The sequence below is a fragment of the Prionailurus bengalensis genome, chromosome B4 (assembly GCF_016509475.1).
Source record: "Prionailurus bengalensis isolate Pbe53 chromosome B4, Fcat_Pben_1.1_paternal_pri, whole genome shotgun sequence".
NCBI lineage: Eukaryota > Metazoa > Chordata > Mammalia > Carnivora > Felidae > Prionailurus > Prionailurus bengalensis.
This window is the reverse complement of record NC_057358.1, coordinates 27,374,205-27,397,901: the sequence shown is the minus strand read 5'-3', so window position 1 is coordinate 27,397,901 and position 23,697 is coordinate 27,374,205. Positions and strand designations below refer to the sequence as shown.

Below are 23,697 nucleotides of genomic sequence, written 5' to 3'. Positions count from 1 at the left end.
GGGTCTCAGATCAAAAGGACTTCTGGAATGCTAATCTTGCTGGGTTGGGTCGGTGTTAAGGCACTGATTCCAAAACAGAGATAGACAAGGGAAACAAAGTACCAAATGTTATGCACTTTATTTTTTTCATAAATATTATCTCTTCTAACTTCTTTTTTGTCTTTTCCCCCAAGATCTGAGTGAACACACACACACACACACACACACACACACACACACACGCTCCCGTCTTCTCTTTCACCTCTACGTTCGGTCACACAATTATTGCTTTGGTGACCCCACCCCCTTTTTATGAGACCCTAAGTACCTCATTAACATTTCTGAAAGATTAGTGGTCATTAAGAAAAGGAGTGAAATTGGATAAGATTTTTTAAATCTTCTGGAATTTCTGGCTATTTGCGAAAATAACCATAAAACTTAGACTAGAATTTAATCCCACTACCAACATGCATGTCAAACTCCACATGTAAAGATTCCTGGAATGGTCTATTAAACTTAGAACACACTAGTTTTCTTTGAAAATATCTTGAGAACAAAAGAGCCAAGGTTTTATAATAATGTTAAAGTTTAAATCATTTCATAAAACTTGTAAATTATTTTCTAATTGCAAAAGTCATGTAAAGTTATTCTAGAAGGAAACGCTGCAAAATTCAGTGTTGAAGAAAAAAGTTCCCAGTAACCCCACTGTGCCAAGAGATAACCACCAACAGTTCGGTTTCTATCTCTCCTATTCTTTGTATACATGCAGTTGCTTTCTCACTCTCCTTTTTTTTTTTTTTTTCTTCTTCAAAATGTATCTTGGAGTCTCTTCATTCTTTCATTTACGTACAGAAGAAACAAGCTTATAGGTAAGCTACAGAGAGATCACCAACAAGCAGCAACTTACAAGGATATTTCATGGTCTAATAATTAATCTTCACTAGTTTAGCCTGCCTGTGCCCAACTATATTATCTACAGAAAGTTTTTGGAGAATATATTTAAAGAAAGTAAAGGTAACAGTCCAAATTCTAAACAAGATACCACAAATTTAAATCAAGATAACTGACGTTTCAGTATCAGGGCAGTTCCTGTATTTTTTACATGACTGTTAGTGGTTAAAGGATATATCAAAGTACTGGAGACCCATCTGCCCCCCCCCCGCCCCCCCCAGGCTGCTGGCCTTACCAAGTAAGTGTCCCTCAGCACTCCTTAAATTGGTAAGCTCTTGGAACAAAACACAGCAGCAAGGTTTTAATGAGTGAGAGAACCCTTCCCATCCAAAAGGTGAAAAACAACATCTGTTACCAAAAAGGTAAGTAAATAAATAAATAAAAAGAAACAGCGGTAATGGGATCAATGATAGACCTAAAGGATTTCAGAGGCATAGTCTTCGCTTATCAAAATCAAAACCACAACAGAACAATTGTTTCAACGCAACACTCTGTGTTCTAAACTCTCTCTAGATTAATTAGCGTGAAATCCCGCCAAGCTCATTAAGGGAGAAATTCTGGACTCCTACAGCACGACTGGTGTTTACTGTCCTCCCAAACTACAGGACTCTCCAACAAGGACAATGGGAACTTGGCGGAACCACAGACTTCTGGGCTGTCTTTACTGATAGCATTTCGAGTTTATTTTTAAGCTGCATTTAAAAAAAATTATAGTCCAAGGATCTTTTCAGATTTGGGTGTTTTTTTTTTTAAATGAAAAACTGGTCCTTATTTACTCTCCTTGTGTACCTCCAATCTCCAGTTACATTTTACAGCTATTGAACAATAAGCCATATGCCTCCGGAGTCTGTGACGACTCAGATGCGTTATTAGCTAACTCTGATTAGCTTGTCAAGTCCTCCAGAGCATGTGAACACTCGGGCACTTTAAGTTATATCCCAAGGAGGTAGAAAGACAAAAAAATTTTGGTTTGTTTTTTTTCTTCTTTTTTTCCTGGCACAGGCTTTCTCCGCCCACCCAATCCCCTTAAATCTCTTGGGCCTGCCAAGGGCCTGACCTTCCATTCTCTGGAGCACAGGGTGAAGTTTGCCAGGAGGAAGGCCCAGCAGATTAAGGCCTCTGTTCAACAAATATTTGCTCACCCACTCTTGTGGGAGTGAAAACTGTTTGCTACAAGTTGCCTCCCTAGAGTAATAGTTAGGGACCTGCAGGATGCCTGTTTAGTTGGTGGCTAAGAATTAGACACCTAATAGCAAGGTAAATAGAAAGTTCAAACCCACACAACATTATGAAAAACCACATGAATTTACCAAATTCCCAATTTCACATGAAAACCATCACAATTCTCCTGAAATAGAATCCACATATGAGTTCCAAAACACTATACACGCTTGCCTTGCCAAAGGGCCATAATCCAGTCATCTTAACTTCTAAAACTGCCTGACTCAAGGCACTGTTTTCCTGAAGTTTTACCTGCATAGCCTGTGACCACTCAGTTTTGAATACTGAGTCTGCCATTTTTGTCTAAGTATTTCTGGCAGCCTGACCCCTCCCACCCCATCTTCCAACCCTCATCTCAAATCCCTAGGATGTCTGTTCTTTGCAAATCTGAAAAGACAAAAAGCCAGAGAAGGAAGACCTGAAGATGCAACACACACACACACACACACCCTTGAAATTGTGTGGTCCACATTACTCCATCTGTCTCCCTAAGACAGGCCAGGCAACTAGACTAAGGGAGGGAGAGGTGAGCATGGGGGTAGAGGGAGGAGATGCTGGGGATGGCCGTGAGGGTGGCAGGGTGTGTGTGTTGGGAGGGGGAAAGGGAGGGTGATCTGCCTATGCTAATTCCCCAAAGTCCTCTGCTCCTAGAGAGCACGGATGAGCAAGGAATGGGGCATGACCAGGTCGGGCTGGCGAGGAGTTCTCATTTTTCTTTTTTCCAGTAGTGAAATCACAGCTCCTTTCTCAAAACCCCAGAGGAACCCAAGGGGGCTGGGCTGCTACCTCCAGTGACAAGGACCAAGAGCGGTGCTGAACCTCACTGCGGTCAGGGCATCTAGGCAAACCCGGGCATTCTAGGGTGAACTGATGGCGACGGGGGTGGGGTGGGGGTACTCAGGAGATCCAAGTGCGAAGACCCGGCGCAGGCAGGCAGGCTCCAGATCCCATAAACGAGCTGATTAACGAGATTTACAGCACTCTCAGGCGGGGCTCTTTCCTTTCTCCCACCCTTTTCTCTCCCCCCCTCCACCCCCAACTTAACCACCAGCAGCCGGGGAGGCCCGGCAGCCCCGGGCAGTTGCTGGGAAGCAGCGGCGATTAGCGCCCTAATCCCGGGTCCTGACCCGGCAAAGCGGTGGGCGCGGAAGGCCGGGCGGAGACCCGAGCAGGGAGCGCCGGGCGCGGCAACGAGCTCCCAACGTCCCGCGGGCAGGTCCGGACTGCCGGGGGGGTGGGGGGGGGGGCGGCGGTGGGGGGCGGGTAGGGGGCCACCGTGGGAACCGGGGCCTCGGAGACTCTGAGCAGCGGCTGTCAGTTCCTGGGGTGCTGTCCGCGAAGTCGGGGCGCGCAGGCGAAAGAGCGGGCTGGCCGGAGCCGGGCCGGCGGGAAGGACGCCGAGAGCCGAGGCAGCGACCCCCGCCGCTCCGGGCCCTCCCCGCGAAAGGGGCCGAGCGAGCGCTAACGCCAGCCGCGGCCCTCGGCGCGGGACCCGCGAGTCCCGCACCCGGGCTGGGCACCTGAGGGGCGCGGACGCCCCCTCCCAGCAAAAGCGAACGCTCCCTCACCCCGAGGCTACGGGCGTGCGGCCCGCGGCGGCCGGGCCGGGCACCGTGTGGGACGCCCGGGGCGGGGGTGCGGACGCCCCCCAACGCCGGGGGAGGCTCGCACCGGAGCAACGTCCGGGCTGGAGAAGTTGGGGGAGCGCGGGAGGCTGAGGTCGAGGCCCGCGTAGCGCCGTGGGAACGGGCCAAATGGGCGGCGGGAGTCAGGAGGGGCGAGACACACCGGGACTTACCGAGCGGCTCCCTCATGCTGCCCCGCGCCGCCGCCGCCGCCGCCGCTCCGGCCGGCCGGGGACCAGCGCGACCCGCCCCGCTTGCAGCCGCCGCGGCGGAGCATGCCCGGAGCTGCCGCCGCCCGCCCCACCCACCGCCCGGCCTCGCCCCGCCTACATCTCCGCCCACCGCCCGGCCTCGCCCCGCCCACATCCCCGCCCGCCGCCCGGTCTCGGCCCGCCCACATCCCCGCCCACCGCCCGGCTTCGCCCCGCCCATATCCCCGCCCCGCCCGCTAGGCGGCCTCCAGGCTCTGGCTCTCTCCGCGGGAGGGCGGCACCCGAGTAGGGAGCCTAGCTCACCCGCCTCGGGTGGGCCCTGCGTGGGTGGGTCTCCCCAGAGGTACAGGTGACTGGACCTTCTCTCTCTTTCCCTGTCACTTAGGTTTGAGCGGCTTCAACCCTGTGCGAATGTCCACACACACACACACACACATACAAAACAAAAATATTCGTATACAGATGCACACACTCGTATATAATTACGCAAAGATGCACATAAACACACCCATATGCAGTCACACACAGATGCATACAAACACCCTCATTCAGTGACAGGCAAACCCACACACATATACACACATATACACACTCACACTTACACAAAGACACACAACACAGACACACACAAACACCCATACACACGCACTTTCAGAAAAACACAATCATGGAAGGTGTGAGGAGCAGTAAATAATGCCGGGGACAACAGCTTAGTGCTTGGGATTTCCTCGTTTAAAAAAAGACCTCTAAGAGCCTTAGCTATAGGCTGGAGACTTAGAGGCCAGTTAGTTTATCCTCTCTTGTGATAGATGAGGAAACTGAGGCTAGGAGTAGGATTTGCCTAAAGGCAAGAGTAAGGAGGAGGTCAGAGGGAGAGTTCAGAGCAGAATGAACAATTATTCGTAGCCCACTCCATGTTTCCCTGGCAGCAGTGATTAGACCACTGCCAGGTCCACTCAGGGGCAAAAGTCCTTGTAGTTTGGAGAGTAGAGAAAAGACATGAAGCGTTCAAGTTTGCTGATGAGTTGGAGAGAGAGAGAGAGAGGGTGTTGGCTAAGTCAAGTCCAAGGGGCAAACATGGATGGCAGAGCAGACTGGAATCCCTGCAGAATTTTTAGGAAACCTCTTAGCCACACCGTAGATTTAGTGTCAGAACAGCATTAACACATGACGCTGTTTGCACTGTCACCATGGGCCACCCCGGTCCGAGGATTGTTTTCTTTTTATCCTCACTACCGGGACTGGGGCTCAGGGAGGCACACAGAAGTTGCAGAATCAGGCCAAAGACCCTTGCCCTTAACCCTGACTATGGAAGAGTGTATAGGCCAAGAGAGCAAAAGAGCTAAACACACTGGAAAAGAGAAACAATCAAATCCGATGCTGTGTGTGTGTGCGTTATCTACCGCACATCAAGCATACCGGGGAGACGGTGCAGACAGGACAGCGTGATCAGGTGCTCAAGGAAGAAGGTGTGGATCCCGATTTGGGGTACTTCTGCCACTTTCTAGATGTGTTACTTTACTTCTGTCCACTTCAATTTCCTCTCTAACAAAATGGGGATAATGACAGTGTTCACCTCCTAGGAAATGAGAATTGAAGGAGGTAAGTAAGGCCTTTTGAGCACTCAGCATAGTCCTGGCACATAGTGAAAATGTAGAAAGTGGCAGCCCCTACCATAGAAAGTTCTGTGGGCTGGAGCCGGCAGGGGAGGCATTCTGGGAGGGCACCCTGGAGGACAGGTGGGTTGTGTCTAGGCAGAGACAAAGGGTATCATCTCCAGGCTGGAGGAGTTAAGATGAGAAAAAAAGACAATGAATCGCAGAGGCTTTTCGGGAAAATCATAATCATACACAGTGGTGACATTGCTTCTTGCCATAAACACATCTTTCAGGGACAGAGTGCTTCAGTGACATACAATTCCCATTTGTCCTCAATTTGTCAAATCAATGAAATAACTTCTTCTTCTTCTTGTGGAATGCCTATACGTGCCCAGCACTATGCAGACACATATGGAGCTCAATATTCCTGCGAGATCATTTATCAGCCCGAAAACTGATTAGAACAATGTTATATTGTTGGGTTTCTGGGTCACCCCCGCAGAAGTTTTATAATGTCACTGAAATGCTATATAGTTGCAGTAGAGAAAACACGGAAGCAATACCAGCAACTAGGCTAAACATACCTAAATAAAGTTTAATAAGAAATTGTGTCTCAGCAGAAAGGTTGGTAAAGGCAGATTTCATTAGAGGAAGGTAATGAGATTGAGATACTGTAGATTCTGAAGAAGATGACGGTGCAATTTCAAAGATTTTTGTGGTTTCTGAGCACTGGCTCTTTATCATGACAACCTCATTTCAAGATGTTTTGCTTCCCTCTTTCTCCAGCACTGATGTGTCACCAGCCCTGTTCTATTGCTTCCCAACCATGACTAAGGCCATTTCAAATGAACAAGCAAATGAAAACATGAGGATAGAAGGTGGTGGAGGGGCTGGAGAGCGAGGAGAAGGGGGGGGGGGATTTTTTCAAAAGATTTGAAAATAGAAAAATGAAGAAGGAGGAAAGGTTGAAAAGATACATGAGTATGAGTAGGCAGTTGTCTGAGTTACAAAGGGGAGGGTGGTGCTTCCCCAGATGAGGATGAAAGTTGGTGAGGTCCATCCGTTGGGCAATTTGCCACACTGGTGACCGGGGCATAGACACGAGGTGGTGGACAGGATATGTGAGAAGCCAGCTGTACATACGCATGTATGCATATGTTGGCGGTTATGATTTTAGAGGAAAGGAAATTTCTTCATAAGTCAGGATTTTGTCGCTCAGAAACCACCTGTGTAAGTTTTATTTTGACTGTAAGAAGAGTCACGTTCCTTCTCCTCATTGCCACCCACCCCACTTCTGTGCAACTTCAGTCACTTGTTCCTACCTACTTGATTCGGGGAGTTTTAAACACAGGACAAAAATATCTATCTGCTGCTTATGGGATATGTGATATAAAATATGATTGAAAACAACTTTGAGCGTGATGCTGTTAGAAACCCAGCACCGGCTAGGGAACGTGAGCCAGATTCCAGCCCCGGGTGCCCGAATGTCTCCGCCTTTCTCTGAGTCCTGGAGAAGGGATTTCACAGACTCAGGAAGGAACTTGGATTATTGAGTCATCAGGGCAGATGTGCGATGACCAGAGAAAGAATGCTTAATGGCCTCTTAAGAAAAAAAACGAAAAAAAAAAAAAAAAAAAACCTTGTTTCTTTAACTCCTTGCCTTTTCAAGGACCTAGAATAACCCTCTTCCCTCCTTGCTTTAGGGCTCTTTTGTGATGACCTAATATACGGTTTCCTTTCGTTGACTTAGATATTCTTTGATGTTTTTCTGAGTTTGAAAAACACTACCAGTTCTCATTTTTTAAAGATTAATGTCCTTGATAAAATCTTGAATCCTTCTCGTTGGCTTGTACTAAAAGTCAGACAATAAGTATTATACAAAAACTACAAAAGGTTTTATGTCAACAAGTGCTAATAAACCTCATATATTTTTTAGATACTGACATGGTCTATATTAATTCAGAGGCTATTCTGCATAATTATTTTTAGCCCTAAACTGGAAATCTGTTTCTCAAACTGCGTTCCATGGACCACCTAATTTCAGAGTAATGTTGGGTTTGACTGGAAGCCGAATGCCTGGTCCTCATCCACGTCGGACACAATCAGAATTTCTAATTACCGCAGTTGGGACCCAGGAATCTGTACTCTTAAAGTGAATGTCCAGTAAAGGTCCAGATGATTCTTACACAAATAAAATTTGAGAAGCAAGAATAGAGCACAAGAAATAGAAAGAGTGTGTCAAAACCTAACAGAATGATAGGCACGGCTCAGGTCATGATCTCACGGTTCGTGAGTTCAAGCCCCGCGTCGGGCTCTGTACTGGCAGCTCAGAGCCTAGAGACTGCTTCAAATTCTATGTCTCCCTCTCTCTCTGCTCCTCCCTGGCTCATGCTCTGTCTCTCTCTCCTTCAAAAATAAAAACATTTAAAAAAAAATTTTAAAAAAACAAAATACAGTAGTCATCAACATCATTGTATGATGGTGAGGAATGGTACAGCGATGCCCCCTGTGAATAAAATGCAATAGATGTTTGTTAACTGTTGACTTAGAAGATTTGGCATCAACCCAGACAGAAAATTGACAATCCTGGGGATTAAGAGAAGAATAACAAATATTTTTAATCATATACCTTCACTCTAAGGAGAATGAATCTGCATGGTTATTGCATAAGAAAAATCATTTTTAATCATTTGCTATCTCTTTGTTGGCTTTTTTCCTCCATGAGGCTACACATTAATGGGAAACAGCCTAGCTCTGCCTCTCTCCCAAGCCCTGTCGCCACCCTAGCAAAGGGTTCTGTTTACTAGTGGTTGACAGAACATTCCAAGCATCCCCCTGCCTGCAGTCTGCGATTCTTTCCCAGATTCATTAAGGAAACCTTGTTTTCCTGTCCTCCAGGGAATGACAGTGGCTGGCTGGGATCCCACTGGTAGAAGGGAGATGCACACATGACTTCAAAAAGACAGTGATGTGGCCGACATCAGAGTGGTCCAGACATGGGCAGCCCTGAGCTACCTCTCTTGCCATCACATACCAGCTAATCAGGGATCAACTAAAAACAACTCTAGCATTTTCTTTAACCCATACAACTTCTTGGGGCACCTGGGTGGCTCAGTCGGTTAAGCGTCCCATTTCGGCTCAGGTCAGGATCTCATGGTCCGTGAGCTCAAGCCCCGCGTCAGGCTCTGTGCTGACAGCTCAGAGCCTGGAGCCTCCTTCAGATTCTGTGTCTCCCTCTCTCTCTCTCTCTCTGCTCCTTGCCCACTCATGCTCTGTCTCTCTCTCAAAAATAAATAAACATTAAAAAAAACCATATGACTTCTTATTAAAAATTGGTAACTATGTGAACAAAAAGGATACAAGTTGGTTACCAACATTCATTGAAAAAAAATGCAATGCTTCCATTGGGGGAGAGAATGACATATTGGCCTCTTATTAAGTTGGCAATGGCTAGCAACACAAAAAGGACACCGACTTGGGAGGGAGAGGTGTGAACTACCTTTCATTTAATGTTTCTTTTCTTTTTTTTTTTTTGTTTATTTGTTTAATTTGAGAGCAAGAGAGCACACGCAAGAGCGTGCAGGAAGGGCAGAGAGAGAGGGAGAGAGAGAATCCCAAGCACCGTCAGCACAGAGCCCAACACGTGCCTCGAAGTCACAAACGGCAAGATCATGACCTGAGCTGAAATCAAGAGTTGGATACTAAACCTGACTGAGCCACCCAGGTGCCCTCATTTAATATTTCTTATGTGCCAGGTACTTGCTAGGTCTTGACTTGTTGTCTTTCATGTACATAAGGGCAGCATTTGTTACCAGGGTGCTCTGATTTTGAAGAAGTGCTCCTAGTTGAGTGTTGAAGATATCGGAAATCTCCCATATAAGAAAGCTTTCTATGTCTTGCTTGAACAAGCTTGCTTGTTCGCCTCTGTGAAACTTCTCTAGCATCTTGTTTAAGCTCTTGGTACAGCATTGATCGTGGCATGCCTTGCATTTGCTTCATCAACCCATGTGTTTAGTTCAGCTACTAGATTCTGAGTTCCTAGTGGAAGGGATTGTCCCCTTCCACTAGGATCATCCCCATCCTAACTGTATTTTCTTCACCCTTCTGCTTGTCTATTTGGCATCTATCAATCACAGTACAGGGCCAACCTGATGGCCATGGTTGTTTACAACCCCCTGGTGATGTAGAGCCCATCCTCTAAACCACCTCCTTATCTACCTGTCACACACCAAGTCAGTGTCTTCCCTGACCTAATCGTCCCAGGCAGCCCCTATCCTCTCCACCTGCCTCAAAACCTACTAGAGTTATTCAAACCAGCGGACCCTCCACTGATTCCCCAGCCCTGCCTTGCCTTTTGCACAGAGACCTCAGTAAAGGCTGTGGTCTGTGCTTTTCTCTTGCTTCTTTCTGCCTCCTGATGGACACTGGTGCTTCCCCCTGTGGTCCAGCATGGCGTGCCATGCCTGTTTCTAGGGGAGCAGTGAGTGACTTGAAACTTTTCTTTCATTTGTTTGGAGAGAGCATGCATGTGAGTGGTGGGGGTGGGGGAGGTTGGTCAGACAGAGAGGGAGACAGAGGACCCAAAGTAGGCTCTGGAGCTGACAGCAGAGAGCCCAATGCGGGGCTTGAACTCACGAACCACAGATCACGACCTGAGCCAAAGTCAGATGCTCAACCGACTGAGCCACCTAGGTGCCCGGGAACTTTTCTTCCAATGGTACTTACATCTTCAGGTTGTCACTCAGTCACCTTTATAAATTAAGACCCAGGTACAAATCAGTCCCACTGTTTACCACAACCGAGCACCATACCTTTGGCAGCTAGATGAAACAGCTATCTGTTGAATTGAATTGGTGAGTACCTCGGAAATGAAGAGTGATCATTTAAACTCACACTGTGCAAATACAAAGTTGTAAATCCTCGCCATACGAATGGGGTCAAAACACTTAGGTGAGGGCTAAGGGTTACCACAGGAAAAATGGCTGGCCAGCACTTTGAGAAAAGGGCTAGGTTTTCTTGAATTATTTCTGTCTGTGTTAAATCTGTTTGGAGTTTTGCTTTTGCTTTTTCCGTGTTCTGTCTTAAAAACAGCTTACTCTCCTCAAACTCTGTTGATGAGCCTTTCAAGTACCTGGGTGACATAGAGATCAGGCAGATTGCATGCTATTTGTGTCTTTGGTGTAATCCAACAGAAATTAAATTTGCTAAAAGCAGGCAATATACAACATGCAAATAAGAGAGGGCAAAGGGAATAATCAGTAGTTTGTAGGAAGGCAACAAACAGACATGAAACATAATTCAGGGAAAAGAAAATAAATTGGCGGAAGCCAGCCTTACATCAACAGTAGTTAAAAAGTAGCCCAGCGTCTCATTCGGCTAGAACATTGGTTAGCAGGTTCCAGAATAGTTACTGCCGTGTTTCTTTTGTAACCCACCCTCCCCTGATAACCGGGTTCATTTTTCCCCAGTCTTTGCTGATAAGGCCCCGCAAGGCTCTCCATTCCTGCAAGTGCCATCACTGGGGCCTCTCCTGCATGGGGACCAGGAGCACATTTTCTTGGTGAGAGGCCGAACTGAGTGCCTTTCTCAAGACGGCAGGAACTGCATGTACTTTCTAGTTTTCTCAAACTAGTGACTGTATTCATTCTTTGTCTACACATTTTTATAGTCTTCCCTATAGTTCTTGATGCCTGGAATGTGCATCAGACCTTTAGCTGAAACCACCAAATACCTGAAGGTTACCATAACTAACCAGTCACAGATGTAATATTAAATACAGTCCTATTCTCCCCCCTTCTCTATACAGCATACACTGGAGCTATAATATTATACATTCTTGGAACAGATGATATTCATAAACACAACGACTATCCTTTCCAGAGAGCCCTGCCTTATCTGTGGTCAAGGGCCACCTGCTTATTTTATCAGGGGCCACCTGTTTACCAGTAGGCACGCCTACTGATGAGGTTATGATGGATTTTGTATGTTGAAGGATTCATTTAAAATGTAGAAGAACATTCCTAGTTATGAATTCTTCACGGCTACCCCTCAGTAAATTGTTCCATTTTATTTATTTATTTATCTATCTATCTATCTATCCAGCTGTCCTAACGAACTGTAGTATGAACAGGGCACTAACACGGGGGGAATGGGAATGTTGGCAGACCGAAGAGCGTGAGGACAAAATAATGTTGAAGTGGTTGCGGGATGGTAAGTCTGATTTTCAGTCATTTGATGTAAAATCGTAGGGTCTTCGTAACTACGTTTAAAGGAATGTATTTAAATGTTAAAAGACAGGGGCACCTGGGTGGCTCAGTTGGTTGAGTGGCCGACGCTTGATTTTGGCTCAGGTCATGATCTCACGGTTTGTGAGTTCGAGCCCCACATCGGGCTCTGTGCTGATGGTGCAGAGCCTGCTTGGGATTCTCTCTGGCCCTCTCTCTCTAAAAGTAAATAACAAAATTTTAAAAGAATATTTTAAAAAGTTAGAAGACAGGTAGATTTTCTTAGAGGCAGATTTGAAACGCTAATATAAAGACAGTAAGAAGGATCCCCACAGACACCAATATATCTTTGCTTTGGGAAGACAGAATGCTCTCTCCTTTCGCAGAAAGGCGGGTGCCATGAAACCTCTTTAAGTTCACAGCTAACTCCCGCTGCTGAGTTACGTCTATTTATTTAACACTCCCATTTTCCAGGTTACGTGCTATGTTTTGTACTCCTTGCTATGGCAGACACTATTTCTACTAACATCTCCAAATAAGTGTGTGCCTTCTGCAGCCTTCCTATGTGCACGAAGGCCTCCTTCATCACCCCAGATTGTGAGTTTCTTAATGGCCAGATACCTGATGACGACTGCCATTCACAACATAAACCACTAAGCTTAGAAATGTCATCGTCCGAATCTGTTGAAGTATGAATTGGTGAAGTTATGGGCCGTTTGGAAAAGAACAGGTGGTTAGCTGTCATTGGCCAGGAACATAGAGGCGGGGCCCAGAAACCTGCCTTAAAACAAGTTCCCTGATTCTAATGAGCACCAAAGTTTGCGAGCCACAGCTTGTGACCTGGCCTGATATTAACCTGCTACTACTCACAGTCTCCCGGTACCACCTCTTGGCTGGCTCTGTAGGTCTCATTAACTGCAAAGGGACCGGCTGCCCCCCTGGGGGAGCTGAATGCATTCCCAGTAAAAGTGCCTCCCAATTCCCCTGCTTGTCAGGAGGTACCAAAACCTGAAGGAGGAAATACTTGGGCTCCAGAGTCAGACAGACTTGGGTTGGATGCACATGTTGCTGTTTATGAATTGTGCACCTTTAGGGAAATCAGTTCTCTGAGCCTCAGTTTCTTTATGCGATATCAGAGCACAGTCTTGCTATGAGGATTAAATGAGGTATTTAGTGAGTGTCCTCAGTGCAGAGTCAACGTTCCATAAATGTTAGCTGGTCTCATGCTGCCCTCTTCATCGGGTTCACAGGAGAATGAATGAGAGAAACACAGAGCACCTGGCACATCGTAGCACTCTGCAAATGACAGCTATTAGTATCGTCAGTTTCTGGCCACTAAATATAACTTATGAGCACAGCTCCTTCATTTGTTGAGAGCCAAGGGAGGAAACTATTTCTAAATTCATTTGCTTTTTATAGGAAAAATGTTACAGAGATACTAGATGATTAACAAATTTTAAGAAAGACTGTTCCACTTAGCCTTTTGGATGGAAAGCCAGATTGGTGTTTCTTTCCTTCCTCCCTTCTCTCCAGACGAGAAAGTGGTATTGCAGAGAGCATGTGTATTTTAAGGTTAGACGTCCTCAAAGTGGGGTGCCTGGCTGGCTCAGCCCATTAAGCACCTGACTCTTGATTTTGGCTCGGGTCATGATCTCACAGTTCGTAAGATTGAACCCCGAGGTTAGGCTCTGTGCTGACAGCACGGAGCCTTCCTAGCATTCTCTGTCTCCCTCTCTGTCTGCCCATCTGCTGCTTGCGTGCTCCCTCTCTCTCTCTCTCAAAATAAATAAATAAACTTCTATAAAAAAAGAAGTCCTTAAAGCTATTGAAATATCATAAAGAATTTAGTTAAGATAGTGTGTAAAGCAGGATATTTAGAGTACCTTCATTTTTCTAGGGAGCCCAGATATCACAGGATTCCAAGAGAACACTTTAATAAAAGGACTCTTACTTAATGTAAAATGTGAAGTCTCCGAGCTTAATCTGAGCATATGGCTCTGTGTGTGTGTGTAAGTGTGTATAGGGCAGTAAAAGAACTAGCTTTTAGGATTTAGAAGACCAGTTTTGGCCCAGTGACGAGAGGATGAATAAATGTGTTAGAAATCTTGACAAAAATACTGTGGACAAAATAGCCATCTGATACTAAACCAAGTATATCCTCTGAAGCCTACACGAGCGGGATACATTTACATGACTCTTCCTTTGGATATTAACACATGTCGTACCTGTGGCTGGGACATTACTTCACCGCCTTTCACCCCTTTCTTCCAAATTGGACGGGAGGGCGCCAAGCAGGCAACCGACCAAGGTGGAAGTAAGGCAACCATATTATAAGCCCACTGAAACTTCCAGTGATTTCAAGATGAAATACTCTGATGTATCTGGGGCCAAATTCTCCGGCCTAAATATCCAGAGGAGTCAGCCTGGCTATCGGTGCCTGGCTTTTCTTGCATTCCCAGGTGGACAATCTTTCTCTTCATGTACGAGTGGGTCATGGCAGGGGTAGCTCTGGTGTGTACATGGCTCTGCATCTGCCCAAACAACCCACGGCAACGGTTGCCAGGGAAAGACAATATCTGCAGCTGTGTGCTCACCTCCAGCTGCCAGCGATCCCCACGTGGATGAGGAATCCAAAAGGGGTGTTGGAATCCTCTGAGCAGGGTTGTGGAGGAGGAAGGTCGTAGAGCATGTGTTACCCACGGCATGCCGACCATTCCCTTTACTGTATCCTTCACATCCCAACACATGATGCTTCTCATATGTGAAGCAAAGCAAAAACTTGCTTGGAAGACAGACCCTCCCCCCGCCCCCCGCCCCACTCCTTTCCATTTCTCACCTCAAACTAGCTCTTAAAGGCTCTAATGACTTTATTCAAATTCTGGCTGCACAAACGGGAACTCTGTGTAGACTTCGAGGCACCACCATATTCTTCCCTGGGGAGAAAGGTCTTGGAATCCAGAATGGAATGGGATAGGGTTGTCCTAATCTCTGAAGGAAATACATGTGCTTTGGAAATGGAGGACCTAATGCAATGCTATGAAAAAAGCCCACATGTGACAGACTGTGTTACGTGTTGCCTTCAATATGTTTTTAGTAGGATTCTTGAGGAACAACATGCTCTTCTCATTAGACCTGTTAGTCCGGTGTCATTTCACACAGCTTTGTCTCAACTCCCTGGAATGGCCTAATTGATTTCACATTCCTGTCAGTACCGATGACACTGGGTAGTTTCTATGTAATAATTGAGCTGATGGCCAGCCAAGGAGACAGAGTACCCAAGGCTTGCTACGACTTTGTTGGATTTTTGAAGTGAAGCGGTACGCCTAACCCCCTCCAGGAACTTATATTCATTCTAGACTGGAAGAAAACCCTCGCATAAAATGAAGCCAGTGTGTCAAGTCAGAAATGCCAAACACCAAGCACTGACAGATGCCAGCCTGTCAGAATCATGCCATCAGATTATGGAGCAGCCCAGTGGAAAAATCGGAAGTGGGTAGGAGGTGGGGGAAGGTAGTCAAAAATCGGGGCAGTTGTGTTTTGCTTTACTAACGTGTGCTCGGGGGGAAGCAAGTCCCTTGGAAGAACTGGGGTAAAAAGCAACGAAGCTGTCATGCCCATGTGTGTTCTCTGTTCTCCACAGGCTGCCACCACTGTATCCTCATTATAACACTTTGTCCCAAGCACTGCCATTTGTTCTGAATCTTCTCGACCGAGATGACAAATGGAGTTAGCCTGATGCTTCCTGGGGCATACGTGGTTTCACTTCCAATTTATAAATATGGTTCACACAGGACTTCTGGAGCACTGGGTGCCTACCCAGAAATCTGACAAGAGTTCCTTCTTTCTAGAGATAGAATGCCAATGCCTTGATTCAGTCAAAAGAGCTACACTGTACAGGTGTTTGTTGATTGCGGAAACCACAGCCTGAGCTGAGTTTCAAAGCATCATCCTCCGAGACTGTGGATCTCATGCAGCCAGATGTGGAAACAGGGGTTCACGTTTCCCTGTTCACATTCATCCCTGAGGGGATGCATCCCAGTGCTGTCTGGCTATCCCTTCTCGAATTTTGCAGTGCAATTGTGAAGGGCTATCTGTGTGCAGGTAGGACAATATAAGGACACACGTGTGGTCCTGGGCAGCATGGCATTGTGAATGACCAGAGTCTGTATTAGAAGGGACCGAGGGAAGGCCTGTTATCCTCAACTTCACAGTAATAGAAGTCAGCATGAGAGCAAAGCCATCATGCTTGTCAAGGGTAGAAGGGAACAAAAGACATACTCTAAGCTGGTGAGAACCAGCTGGGAAGGCTGAATTGCTCAGGCCCATGTTTTATTCATGTTAAAAGGGTTTCTCAGGGAGAGGGGAAGGCACATTCCCCAGCAGAACTTGCTTGCCCAGGAAGACAGGCAAATACACGGACATGTATTTGATTGAACTTGAAAAAATCTAAGAAGACACTTGGAATTGTGGAGAATATTAACAAGGCGGCTGCAAGCCAGCCGGAATTGTCCAGTGAAACCTGCCTCCCAGAGTCAGAGCTTCTAGTCTTCTCTGTGACAAGGTGACACCCGGGGTGTGGCTTCTTTCACAAACCCTGAGCAGAAGATGGTGTATGGAATCGGGCTGCCCTCAGCAGGGAATTGAACAGAAGACATGTACCTTTCTTTTCACCATGTTATCCATTGTTAAGCATTATCATTCAATAGCATTAAGTACATTCACAATGGTACACAGCCACCACTGCTGTCCATTTCCAAAGCATCTTCATCATCCCGAACCCTATACCTATTAAACAGTAAGTCCCCACTCATCATCCCATTCAGCGTCTGATACCCTCTATTCTATGTTCTGTCTTTAAATGTACCTATTCTAGGTGCTTCACAGAAGTGGACTCCTATAACACTCCCCATTCTGTGACTGGCTCATGTCACTTCCCATAAAGTTTTCAAGATTCCACGTTGGAGCATGTGCCAGAATTTCATTCCTTTTTAAGGCTGAACAATAGTCCACTGGGTGTTGAGACTACCACTCATCTGTCAATGGACATGGGTTGTCCCACCTTTTAACAGTTGTGAATAAGGCTGCTGGGAACACTGGTGCAGAAATAGCTGTCTGGGTGGCTCAGTTGGTTGAGCGGTGGACTTCGGCTCCGGTCATGATCTTACAGCTCGTGGGTTCGAGCCCCATGTCTCGCTCTGTGCTGACAGCTCGGAACCCAGAGCCTGCTTTGGATTCTGTGTTTCTGCCTCTCTCTGCCCCTCCCCCACTCATGATCTGTCTCTCTCTCAAAAATAAATAAACATTAAAAAAAATAGAAATAGCTGTCTGAGTCCCTGCTTTCAATTTTTTTTCAGTATGTACCTATGGGCGGAGCTACAGATTGCACGGTAACTCTATGTTTAACTTTCTGAGGAACTCCCAAACTATTTTCCACATTGGCTGAACCATTTCGCAACCCCACCGGCAATAAATGGGGGTTCCAATTTCCCGCTACCATTGCCAACACTTGTTATTTTTTTTATTTTCTTTTTTTAAAATAGCCACCGTAATGGGTGCAGAGCAGTATCTCATTGGGGTTTTGATTTGCATTCCATACTCTTAATAATTTGGTCACTGAGACAGGTATGGCTTGTCCTTTGAAATTTCAGAAGCTCGCCCTGGTCAACCAAATAGTGTCTGCGTGCAGCCTGTTTCCTGACAAATCTCAGAGCAGCTCGGCAGGGATTCCATCGTGTAACTGTCACAACCACATAGCACACAGAGACTGATTGCAATTGTAGAAAGGCAAACATCTGAATCAAGAAAGACACTTTGCAATCCCAGTGGGCTGGATGAAGGGTTTCTTTTTTTAATACCGCGGCTTCAGAGACCTGCCATTTAGTGCAAACCAGGCAAATCACCCATCAAGCCTGTGAAGATAGTTGAAATAGATTCTCTAATGGCTGAAAAGCTAGACAAATGGTGACCATTCAGGGTTTTCTGCTTTTTGAGGGAAAAGCTGATTGCTCTGACCCGACAGCAAGACCCATAAATTATACCTGTGATAATTGGAAAGAGCTGTATGTGGACCGATCAGTCAGAGAAGTTGCTTCTCAGGTGATTGGCCGATGGCAGCAGGCCCCTTTATACTCCTACATAAAAAGGCCACAGGACAATCGTGCATTCCTCTTTTGAACTAGATATATCAGAGCCTTTCTCCTTGGTGACCCTCAGGACGACGGCACACCCCTGATGGGGGACCGATGGGAGAACACCCAGGAGAGAAAGGGTGTGGCCAGTGCTCTTAAATACACCTTGGTAATGGGTGGTGAGATGTCCTGGTCATCTCTTTGACATGCCCCTGAAGCCGGTAACTGTATTGGGTGTGGTGGAGAGGGCGGTAAGAGCTCTTCAAATCTGGCTCCGGGCTCTAGTTGTCAGGCTCTGGTGAGGCTCCTCCATTCAACACCAGTGAAAGTGCTGGTGATGCTGGTCTAGGGATCTGACTTCGTTAGTAGGTCAAGTAAGTATAAGAGCTTCTGGCTCATTGGCAGCAGAAAACAGAAAGGTACACGTGAACTTTAGAGTGAGGGAGATATTACTGTTCTAGGTGGGGCTCTTTGAGTTTCTAAAGAGGGAAATTACCAAGAGAAACAATCTGATTGGTTTACTTAATCACCATCATCTCTGGGTGGAGTGTTTGTTTTGTTTTGTTTTGTTTTTCCAAACCTTCTGGATTTCTGGCCATGGATTTGGCTGACCTTGTGTCAGCTCATTGACCTGGTTCCCATTGGCTGTGATGGGGATAGGGGTTTGGGCGCTGGAGGGCTAGGTCAAATGATACACAACATGGCTGCTCCCATTTAAACACTTGAGGGCAGTGGGCAGGAGGGTTTCTGGAATATCACACCTATGCTCATAATTAACTCTGCACTTATGAAAACCAAACACTAGGACTTCACATTTGTCTCCCCTGCCTAAAACTTGGAACGGTTTCTTGAGATTATGAGAATATATTATAGAAAGAATTTAGCTCAGGTCTTACTTGCACAATTATTCCCAATTATTATTCATCATTTGTTTAATATTTCAAACATCCCTGTCCTGAAGAATGAACAAGAGTAAAAATAATATCCATACAAATCTCTTGGCAGTAAAAAAGTCTATAAGAGAGTTCCCTTAATGAGTTACCTGTGTTGAGGAGTTGAGATGTCTTTGGAATGAGTCCAGATCAAACTGATCCTCTTACTGTCCAGTGGTTCCATCTAATTGTCACTGAGTGAAAAAAAAAAAAAATCTTGTTTTCTTTTTGGAATTCTCATCTTGGAAGAACCACCAAGTTTCTAAGCATCACTTCTGTCTTCTTGAAGATCCAGTGTTGTTTCCCCTTCTCCCCCTCCCCTGGTCCCATCTTCAAAGGGCACCCACTTCAAATGGTGCCCTCCAGTCAGTTCCTGGGGCTGGAAGCTTGGAATCCTCTTCAGCCCCTCCCACCTCACCTCTTCTTCCCTAACGACAGTCACCACCTTGTGTCCTTTGGACCTGTCCCTTTCGTCAACAATGTGCTGTCTGGGGCTTTGCCATTGACCTTCTTCTACTCCCTCAGATTTCCCACATAAAGCCTGGAGAACAATCTGACATAAATCGAATGCCGATCATCACCCTACTCCCGTTTGTGAACCTGTGGTAAAGCCTCTGTCGAATTCAAATCCTACATCACCCGCTTCCTATATTAAATTCCTAATCCAATGCTTCCTGGTTTATCAACCCTCTCTCCTGGGTAGTGGGCCCCACCTCTGACCACCCTCAGTCCACTGCGCTAGGCCCACTCTCCTCTCTGCCTTTCTACAGGCCAAGGCTTCTTCTGGAATGCTCCCCATCATCATCGCCCTGCGGGCCCCCTTCGATTACAATTCCAGCAGCAATGCCCAGGTCTGCACACACTGAGGCTTTCCTTTAACTCTCTCCTCTGGCTCAGCCCATATCTTCTTGTCTGTGGCGCCTGTTGCCCAGCTGTTTCCCTAAGCTCCTCTCCCACCAGACAGGACTCTGTAGGCTTATGGAAAGAGGAAAACAAATTCTCTTTTCACCGGTGCAGTCCTGCTTTAAAGTTGTATCACGCATTGTTCGTAATCCAACTTCCCTGAAGAACAATAGAATGTATCCTCGCTGCGGCCCAAACCTCCTTACTGCTGACCACCCATAGTTCCCCAGGTGAAGGCAGGGATCGAACTCACGAACAGTGAGATCATGACCCGAGCCAAAGTTGGATGCTCAACCGACTGAACCAGACAACCCTATTTTGACATTTTATACATCAGTCAGGCATCTTTTTTTGGTTTAAGATGACAAAAACCCAGTTCGAACTAGCATTGCCATTATCAGGGATGTAGTTGGATCACGGGGTTGAAGAAAAGGTAGACAAACAAGTTGGGTAGGTTAAGGCATGGAGTTGAACCAGAACCTGGGATTCAAATGCCAGCAGGTACTATGGTAGTACCAGTGTTCCTCTAACTAGCAAAGAGACCAGTATCACAGAAGCACATCCCTGAAAAGATGGCACACAGCCGCTGTGTAGCAGCTCCTGGAATCAGCAGACCCTTGTTTGCAAGCTCTATCTAGTAATATCACCTCAAGCATTGCCTGCAATTCTGTTGCAACAAAATGTTCTTTTAGTTTTCAGGGATATCATATGTGTGCATAGCGAGGATTTGGTGGATGTATCAAATTTATTTGCTACAATTTCCACGTGGCCACATTTGTTTAAGTGTTACACCTTTGAAGTGAAAGTGTAATTGTGTTTTTGCCTTTTTCTTAGAAACGAATAATTCTGAATATATATATTTATACATCTCACACATAATGGTGATGATAGAAACCTTTAAAAGTTCCATGAGCAGATGGTAGTTTTAGAACAAAACAGATCCATTAGCTGTCAAATGCAGCTTCCTGAAGGATGAAAAATAGAGTCAGTTCTCAGGTACTGCTAAGAAAAGCTCTCACTTACTCTAATCCCTTAGGATACGGATTCTTTTGTAAAAATTTTGCTATGGGACGACTATGACAATTTGCTCTTAAGGAATGTCACAAAATGCAAAAAAAAAAAAAAGGCTTTTGATCAAATGGTCTGAAACTTAATTCAATATGTGTTTTAAAAGATGATGCAGTTGATTCCAGACCAATTCCAGGTGCACATTTCCAGGGGTCTCCAGAAATGCATAGTTTTCCTGTCCCCATTTGTAGAAATGGTTTTCTCTCTTATAGTAAGCATAAGAAGGAGGGGAAAAATCATCTCCTATTTTACAAAAGTAGAGTTTTCTAAAATTGGTGAAACCTTCAGAAGTGATTACAGATGAAGCAAATTACTTGTCTAGGGTCCGATAATGGTTTAGAGGTAGACCAGCTGGAAACCAAGCATTCTCTCTGTTGCCTTCCCACCACCTCCACCCAATGCTGAGCAAGCATTTTCGAAAGGATCATTTCTATAAATAGTCCCTCATATTAGATTTTCTGCAGATGTCTGTGTATGTGGATCTACTGAATGATTTGATAAAAGATTCTCAGACAACATTTTACATGACCACAAACAGCTGTCAAGATTTCAAATATATTTATTTATGGGCATCTCGCTCTACTCAACAGAAACAAAATACAGGGCTACAGACACCCAAGAGAGCTTTAATTTAATAGTTAAATCTAGGGGTCCCTGGGTGGCTCAGTTGGTTAAGCATCCGACTTCCGCTCAGGTCATGATCTCAGTTCATGAGTTTGAGCCCCTGTCATGCTCTGTGCTGACAGCTCAGAGCCTGGAGCCTGTTTCAGATTCTGTGTCTCCCTCTTTCTCTGCCCCTCCCCCACTCGCAATCTCTCTCTCTCTCTCTCTCTCTCTCTCTCTTTCTCAAAAATAAACATTAAAATTTTTTTAATTTAATAACTAAAGCTCAAGTGTCTATTTGCCAAGCCATCCAATCTGTGTTTAAATGACTCAATCCATAATTTTACATGGGAACCAAATGAAACTTCTGTCTTTCAGCCTGAACATAAGTCAGTACTGAATCAGAACAGAAATCAGGCACGTAGACCATAAGAAGGGAAACATGCAATTGGCCAAAACACTTGTAAAGAGTCTGAAAATGTTTATTATTCATGAGGTAAGAGAGTAAATCCAATTAGCTTCACATAAAATTATTTACAATCTGGAAACCATTCATTGTGCTTTCTGCCCTCACATGGTCTTCAGATTGATTTGCCCTTGTATCTTCCCCCACAAAAACAAAGTAAAAGTCCTCATACTTGACCTAGCAGTACATTCCAATCCTGATACTGGAAATACAGTATTAGGTACTAATACAGTATTAGAAATACAGAAATAAGTACTCTGATGCTCACTGGTGACTTTTCTTCCAGTTATAGAAACTTTTTTTGTTCATTAATCTTCTAGTTTGTTTATGAACTCAAGTTCAGCTTTTACATTTTCACTATTTCAAGAGGTGTCTTTTGGTATGACCTAGACACTTGGTGTTAAAGTCAGTCCTTCAAACTGTGAAGTCAGGCAAGGCTTAAATAAAATGATCCACTATAAAATGAGCACATTGTGGCCCAGTTCTGGGTGGACCATCTGCCCGATCTGCCACTATTTTCAAGTGGCTTCGTATGGGTCTTTACACTTCAGTGAAGTGTAGTCATATTACTACATAGGTCCATTTTTCTTTACCATAAGAGATTCCTTCTAGTTCAAAAATTCTGTAAGGAATAAAAGTCTTTGATTTCAACAAATTTACCATCAAGTTAGAGAGAAGACATATGGGACACAGGTTTTGCAGAAACCCTGCAAAGATGGAGGTCAGTGAGAGCCTTGTAATCACAAAAGGCTACTTGAAGGGAATGAAATGCCCTCACCGGATGGGAAGAAGAAAGGGCTTCCAAGTGAGGGATAATACACATTATGAGCCAAAGAGATGAGAACCAAGGGCGGATGTTGGAAACTGTGTGTGTGAGTGGGAAATGATGGGTTGACCTCGAAGATGCCCTCCAATCACTGTAACTAGGCCAAGAGCCCTAATCTCTAGCATCACTGATAACTCAGTTAACCTATTGTATCTAAGAGTGTCCATGGAGTTAGGGTGATGTTGCCTGATCTGTGGGCTCCTAACTGCCTCCCCTGCTCACCAGTGCAGTAGAAATCTATAGCAGTGGAGAGAGCTTTGTTTACTCAAATTCTATCACCAATCTAGGTCTCCTTCTATACAGCTTATTTGTTTATATGAACTCCTTCAAAAGGTTAAAAATTGAAACTACATGGAGCATTGGATGGGATTTTATGGACAAAATATATAAAACTCTGTATCTCTACCAACCCGTTTGGAAAATGTAAAATTCAGAATTTTTTTTAGCATCAAACTGCCACCAGAAAAATAAACCAGTACATTTAAATTTTTTTAAAAGATTTTTCCTCAAGGAAGAATGAACACGTATAAAGTGCACAAAAGATGAGCTGCCCAGAAAAACAATGAGAAACGTCTACTTATTGTCTGCCACTTTTTGGACATTGAACTTGTCCCCTCCACAAAGGACTGAGTTGTCCTTTGGCAGACAAATCAGTACAAATTGTGTGTCAGCTGTGTAGGGCATTAACCCAAAGGGTGTGTTTTACTGACAGGGCAGAAAATAGAGTCTACTACTGAGTTCAAAATGAGCTGCGTTAGACAAGTCAATCAAGAGGTCTCTTCTCTTGGTTTGCCTGCTGGATGACATCAGTAGCCCAAGTTGGGAAGTTTAGTTATCTTAGCTTTGGATTTTCAACAGTGACTTTTGTCATCTGAGAGTCACATCACAAATTAGGGTCCTCAATTACTGTCTAGCCTGGGTGTAAATCCAGTCCCACTATTGAAAAAGCTGTTCATTGTTT

At 45.3% G+C, this 23,697-nt stretch overlaps 1 protein-coding gene across 3 annotated transcripts in view; it reads right to left on the bottom strand.

Annotated features, from left to right (window-relative positions):
* The window catches only part of JCAD (junctional cadherin 5 associated), an 82,317-nt gene that overhangs the window by 38,244 nt on the left and 20,376 nt on the right, over positions 1–23,697 (bottom strand). For 2 of the 3 annotated variants that reach the window (XM_043563592.1, XM_043563590.1), the window contains exon 2: positions 18,981–19,064. The gene's annotated coding sequence lies outside the window, so the exon portion shown is untranslated. Of the gene's footprint in view, positions 1–3,949; positions 4,067–18,980; positions 19,065–23,697 lie in introns of those variants that run through there. The other variant, XM_043563589.1, reaches the window with a different exon arrangement.